Source organism: Scyliorhinus canicula, chromosome 9 (assembly GCF_902713615.1).
Source record: "Scyliorhinus canicula chromosome 9, sScyCan1.1, whole genome shotgun sequence".
NCBI lineage: Eukaryota > Metazoa > Chordata > Chondrichthyes > Carcharhiniformes > Scyliorhinidae > Scyliorhinus > Scyliorhinus canicula.
Genome location: NC_052154.1, coordinates 129,797,295 through 129,804,838, shown reverse-complemented (window position 1 = coordinate 129,804,838; position 7,544 = coordinate 129,797,295).

Genomic DNA, 7,544 nt, shown 5'->3' with positions numbered 1-7,544 from the left:
CAATCTTCAACGCCGCCCGACACGTGTGACCGATGGGGGCCGCCATCTTGGGACCACCCCGCTACCTCCGACCACGCCGGCTACTCGCAGCTCGGCGCTGTTACCCTCGACCAGTCACGGCCCAAGCACCTCAAGAACTCGATGATGACCGTCCGGGTCAATGGGCACGAAACGCCCTGTCTGTTTGACTCTGGGAGCATGGAGAGCTTCATACATCCAGACACGGTAAGGCACTGTTCTCGCCAGATTTCCCCCGCATCCCAAACAATCTCCCTTGCTTCCGGATCACATTCAGTGCAGATCCGGGGGTACTGTGTCACGAATCTCGTGATTCAGGGCGGCGAGTACGCCAATTTTAAACTATATGTCCTCCCTGATCTCTGCGCTCCTCTCTTGTTAGGACTTCGATTTGGAGTGCTACCTCAGGAGCCTGACCCTGAAGTTCGGCGGGCCCCTACCCGCTCTCACTGTATGTAGCCTCGCAACCCTTAAGGTCGCCCCTCCCTCGCTCTTCGTGAACCTCACCGCCGGCTGTAAAGCCGTCACCACCAGGAGCAGGCAGTACAGTGCCCAGGACAGGACTTTTATCAAGTCAGAGGTCCAGCGGCTCTTGAGGGAGGGGATCATAAAGGCCAGTAATAGCCCCTGGAGAGCCCAATTGGTGGTCGTCAGGACCGGGGAAAAGAACCGGATGGTTGTAGACTACAGCCAAACTATAAATCGGTACACGCACCTCGATGCGTACCCCCCTTCCCCGTATAGCGGACATGGTGAATCAGGTTGCACACTACCGGGTTTTCTCCACGGTAGATCTGAAGTCCGCATACCACCAACTTCCAATCCGCCCGGAAGACCACCACTACACGGCCTTCGAGGCAGACGGCCGCCTCCTCCATTTTCTCAGGGTCCCCTTCGAGTCACCAACGGGGTCTCGCTCTTCCAAAGAATGATGGACCGAATGGTGGACCAGTACGGGCTGCGGGCCACGTTCCCATACTTGGATAATGTCACCATCTGCGGCCATGATCAGCAGGACCACGACGCCAACCTTCAGAAGTTCCTCCAAACCGCCCAAGCCCTCAATCTCACCTCCAACAGGGAGAAATGCGATTTCCGCACAACCCGACTAGCCATCCTCGGCTATGTCGTGGAAAACGGAGTCCTAGGGCCCAATCCCAACCGCATGCATCCCCTCCTGCAGCTCCCCCTCTCCCACTGCCCCAAGGCCCTGAAAAGATGCCTCGGGTTCTTTTCATATTATGCCCAGTGGGTCCCCAATTATGCGGGCAAAGCCCACCCACTTATCAAAGCCACCATCTTCCCCCTGACGGCTGAGGCCCGCCTGGCCTTCAGCCAACCAAAGCCGCGATGCACACAGTTGACGAGCCAATCCCCTTCCAGGTGGAGAGCAACGCGCCACATGTCGCCCTGGCTGCTACCCTTAACCAGGCAGGCAGGCAGGCCCATGGTCTTTTTTTCCCGTACCCTCAGCGCCTCCGAGATTCGACACTCCTCAGTCGAAAACAAAGCTCAAGCGATTGTAGAAGCTGTGCGGCTTTGGAGGCACTACCTGGCTGGTAGGAGGTTCACCCTTGTCACCAACCAACGGTCGGTAGCCTTTATGTTCAACAACACACAGCGGGGCAAGATCAAGAATGATAAAATCTTGAGGTGGAGAATCGAACTCTCCACCTATAATTACGATATTGTGTATCGTCCAGGGAAGCTCAATGAGCCTCCAGATGCCCTGTCCGGTGGCACATGCGCCAGCGCGCAGGTTGACCGACTCCAGTCCATCCACAATGACCTCTGTCACCCGGGGGGGTCACCCAGCTTCCCCACTTCAACAAGGCCCGCAACCTGCCCTACTCCACCGAGGAGGTCAGGGCCATGATCAGGGACTGCCAAGTCTGCACGGAGTGCAAGCCGCACTTCTATCGGCCAGACAAGGCCCACCTAGTGAAGGCCTCCCGCCCCTTTGAGCGCCTCAGCGTTGACTTCAAAGGGTCCCTCCCCTCCACTAACCACAACGTGTATTTTCTTAACGTCGTTGATGAGTACTCCCGTTTCCCCTTTGCCATCCCCTGTCCCGACATGACTGCGGCCACTGTCATTAAGGCCCTGCATAGCATCTTCACCCTGTTCGGTTTCCCCACTTACGCCCACAGTGACTGGGGCTCCTTGTTTATGAGTGACGGACTGCATCAGTACCTGCTGGGAAGGGCATTCCCTCGAGCAGGGCCACCAGTTCCAATCCCCAGGGAAACGGACAGGTGGAGAGGGAGAACGCGATGGTATGGAAAGACGTCCTTCTGGCCCTACGGTCTAGAAGTCTCCCAGTTTCCCGCTGGCAGGAGGTAATCCCCGACGCACTCCACTCCATTAGGTCGCCCCTCTGCACAGCCACGAACGAGACCCCTCATGACTGCCTATTTGTTTCCCCCAGGAAATCCACCTCCGGGGTCTCGCTTCCATCCTGGCTGACAACACCGGGGCCTGTCCTCCTCCGAAAGCACGTGAGGAGCCATATGTCCGACCCCTTGGTTGAGAGGGTCCAGCACCTTCATGCCAACCCTCAGTATGCCTACGTGGCGCACCACGACGGCTGACAAGATACAGGGGATCTGGCACCCGCTGGTTCCCCTGCGACCACCACCTCCCCCTGCGGTATTGTGTGAAGCAAATAATGGCATGATGGGAAAACTAGTCAAGTCTTCTTGGTACAATTGAATTTAACCTAAGACACAGATACAAAATACAAAATGTTCGTCATCAACCGAGAAGCAGTCTCAATAAATAACAAGCTGAACAACAGTCTCTGCCTGTATGTAAACAACTTCTTCCCTTTCTTAAAACAAAGACAAGATAATGATATGAGACTCCAGTCCCCTAAAGGTCAGAAGGTGACGCCATTGTAACGATTATTACTTATGTTTTACTTTCAATCAAATTCCTGACCAAGCTGTATTCATGTTATCTTGATCCTATAATGTATAAGAATCGCCTTCTTTTCTGTACTATCGCAGACTTGGGACGGACTCCGCAGTTTGTAATTGACTGCCTTCCGACTCCAAGTATCAGCCATTTTCTGCTAGCAGTTCTAATTAGTGAATAAAGTTCAGTTTTGCTTATCTAATGAATGCTGTTTGAATTTCTCTATCACAGTCAAGACGCGGGGAAAATATAAAATACAACATTTGGCGCTGCGAGAAAAAATCCAATATCCTGAAGTGAGCTTCCATGAGGGACTGAGAAAAAGTGATCAAAGCCATGACCGGAGTAAAGAGACAGACGCCGGCACAAGGTAAGATTGACCTTGGTCTCTCTCTCTCTCGGATCTGTGCTGCGACCCCTCATCCCTGTCGGAAGTAACTAAACAGGTGACGGTTCTCGAATCTAAATTTGACTGTGAGTACATTTTTTTTGTGTAATTAGCCGCAGGTCAGGGACCTTGTTGATCTCGTTTTTCATCCGCATCAGATTTATACAGGCTGTCAATAAATTTGGGTCCGGGACCCTTTGATTAAGTTTTGGGGTCAGGGACCCTGTCAATAAGTTTTGGGGTCAGGGACCCTGTCAATAATTTTTTCAGGTCAGGGACCCTGTCAGTAATTTTTTGGGGTCGGGGACCCTCCAATTTGATTTGGTACCAGAAATTTTGTTTGAGCGTTTTTTTTTGCCTGGGGCACATTTTACTGACATTATGCGACAAACTTTAGACAAAACTAGCGGCAACTCCCCTCTATTTTTCATGTGTTTAGAAACCCCTTCTCAAGAACGTAATATTCGAAGATTGGCTGCAGCGCTGCTTTAAACAATAAATTAGGTAACGATATCTGGCCAGTAGGTAACACAGGGAACTTGGAACTTTGACAATAGCATTGATTAAAAAAAAAAGCAATCTGGAAAAAAATATGCCGGTTTCAAATTGTTTAATTTTACAGTGGAAAAAAAAACAGTCCACTTAACGCAACGCACAATCACAATGAGTTGGAGAGATTACGCCCGCAAAAGAGATATTAATGAGTGTGTGAACGGTAAATTGAAAAATTGGGAGACTTTAAAATTGTAATGTGAGCTTTGGGATAAAGACAATCAAAATGATAAAAAGCAATTCGGCAATAACAAATCTCCTGTCGGCAGAAAAGTAGGACTGGCCAATAAGATTATAGGAAAGGAGGATCCTCCCAGTTGCTCTGGCATGCCGATGTTCCCACATTCAAGCGATACGGAAGACGAGGAGAATTTGAACCCTGGACCCCACCCTCATTTTGCGCTCCCCGATTTTACAATTCCACTTTCCCAAGTCCTGACTCCCACTTCTGATCCCATTACCAATGAAACTCCTGCTAACGTATCCCCCTTAGCGACACGCACTCGGTCACAGACGCAAGCCGTAAATATCGAACAACCCTTCTCTACGGAAAACATGATAATTGACTAAAAGGTATTGATTAAAAGGTCCACAATAAGGAAATTTTAGAAGTGAAGTTAATGAGTTACCAATTTAGAAGCATGCTGGCAATAATGACTGGATTTTAACATTGTTTTTGAACGAAATTTAGATGATCAGATGCTGTTAACTAACTACTGCTTGGAATGTTGTACTGGCCTTATTATGATAACAAGTGGTTCTTCTGAAGGACAACAAAATGCGTACTCGAATTGTTTTTAAACTAATGGCAAAACATTCATAATTCCTCTTGCAAATGTTCCCAAAGTTGTTCAGTTCACACTATATCAGTTTAAAAAAAAGTAACTTTACAAATAAGAGTAATTGAAATGTGAATAAGTTTTTAGATTGCGTGAAAAGACGTAAATGGCATCACGCCAAGTTCTCCACCCCTTAGATTCTGCAGGAAACATTAACCATTTCAACAGACAGTTGGTCTTTTTTGAATTGACAAAGAAAAAATACATCTCAGAGAACAGTTAATGCCTCTAAGATTAATCAGTGCAAATTGACTTAAATGGAATAACACAGATAAAGTTTTCAAAAGAGAATGAAAAAATTTTTTGTTCAAAATTTGTCCGCAAGGACAAGGGCTGAATCCAAGAGAGAGAAAGAGAGACAGAGGAAGAGATTGAAGGAGAGAGAGAGAGCCAGCGACAGAGACAGGAATTGTTAGAGATAGCGAAAGAGAGCGAGCCCGGGAGAGGCAGAGATGGAGAGGTAGGCAGATAAAGAGAAAGAGCAACAAGAGTTCCAAAGACAGACAGAGTTATGTAGAGAGGGAGAGAGATAGATAAGAGAGAGAGGGAAAGAATTCATATTTCATTTTTCAGACTTTGACTTTAAAAATTATGTTTCAAGCTGTGATGATTTGAAAGAGGTAAAGAGATATCGATGCCAACATGGTCCTTGCTATTACTTGAAACCTTCGCGATAAAAGGTTCCCGTTAACTTTGTAAGGCGGGTTACATAGAATCTTTACAGTGTCACCTTCGAGCTGTTAATTGGTTTGTACGGAGCGCGATTACTCCGTGATTTAAATTATAATCTCCTGCAGATGCGGATAACTCTGCTTAATAACACATAAACAGGGCAAAAAGCGTGCGGACCCTGACATAAAACATCACACACGTAATTTCCTTAATCAATTGTTAAAATTGTAATCGGAAGGACCATCTGGCATCAGACAAAGTGTGCAATGGGTAAAACTTTAAATACAACTTTTTAAAATGGCAGCGTACTGCAAACGCTGGGTGAACAACTAAAGACCTATCAACAGTAATAGAAGCTCAACAAGTGATTTAGGAAAATAATAGGGCGTCAACTGCTAAAAAGTTAGTTGCTCTATGGAGGGAATATTGTCCAAAATTGAAGGATGCCTCCTTGTTAGCCAGCTGGCAGGATAAAGAATTAAAATTGAGTATAGAATTGACAAGTCTTGGAAACGGAATGCGCATATGGAAAAGAACCAAGTTAGGCTATCCACCTTGATTAGAAAGTTGCTGATTAGACACTGCAAATTCGGAGCGGTAATACAGTGCATTGATAATGGTATGTTTATAGAACTGTCTCAAATACGAGGTCACCAGCTGCAGAATTTAATAACTTCTGTGCCTGCGCCTTATTGCTCTGTGTTCTATGCTGGCAGCTAACGTTAACCCTGAGTACCACTGTTTAAAACACCCGATAGAGTCCAGATGAGAGAATATAGTGACCCAAGCCTTGATAACCGCATTACCATATCACCTATCCCGCAAGCCCAGCTTCGAAACTTTCCCCTATTCACTACTCCACAGTGGTGGTCGACTGATTTTGATCCCTCACACTCGACTCCCACACGGCTTCATTCATTCTCCAACCCTTTTCTCACAGGCATTGCGCTCCCAGTTAGCGACATTAGCACCTCCTGGTGGCTCCACCATCATTCAATATGTTGATGACTTACTCCTTGCCAGCCCTGATTTCATCGTTAACCAACGTGACACTTTTTACCTGCTCATCCGTCTCCATTCATGGGGATATGTGATCCCGCCCGCTAAAGTTCATAAAGGCCAACGACAAGTCAAATTTTTGGATGTCCTAATAAGTGCTACTGATCGCTCCCTTACTCAAGAACGCATTACTCCTATATTGCAGACCCCATTTCCTACATCGCCCAAGCAGGTGCGAGCCTTTTTAGGATTAGTGAACTTTTGCAGACAATGGATTCCGAATGTTACTGTATATACAAAAGAATTAACTCCGTACTCCTTTCAAAATGCTCCTCTTAAGTTTGAACTACCTGATTCAGCAAAGCTATCTTTTATTACCCTGAAAAACGCCCTGGCTATCGCCCCAGCGCTAGGACGACCTATGTATGACAGACCTTTTCACCCAAATTCTTACTGCTGTCCATTTGTTAGTCCAGGCAGCCTCTAATCTAACCCTTCACCAACCAGTACAAGTGCATACTTCACATTCTATCGTGGCTCTCCTAACGTCTCAGCAAACCCAGCATCTGACTCAAGCGCGATTGAGCCGCTATGAGGTTTCACTATTGCAAAACCCCTACCTCTCGTTTCATTATTGTTCAACCTTAAATCCTGCTGTGTTCCTTGAACAGCCCCCCGATAACCTTGAGGACCCACCACACGATTGTTTACTTCGGAATCACTTCCTTTCCACACCTCGCCCTGATTTAACAGACAGGCCTATTGATAATCCAGACCTAATTTTTTATGTTGATGGCAGTTCTTCCATTTCCCCATTTCCCGTCCCACAGTCGGGATATGCCGTGGTAACCGACACTGACGTGCAAGACGCAGCAGCCTTCCAGACCCCTGTCTCTGCACAAAAAGCCGAGCTATTCGCCCTTACTCAAGCATGTATTTGGCCACAGACAAAAGTACTAATGTTTACACTGATTCTAGATATGCCTTTGGCGTGACCCATGATTTTGGCCGCCTCTGGCAACAGCGAGGTTTTCTCACCTCTGTGGGAACTCCCATTCAAAATGCACTTTGGGTTAAAAATCTCCTCGATGCTATTCAGCTTCCCCGTCAATTGGCAATTATTAAATGCGTTGCGCACACGAAGGGTGACACTCCTGTTC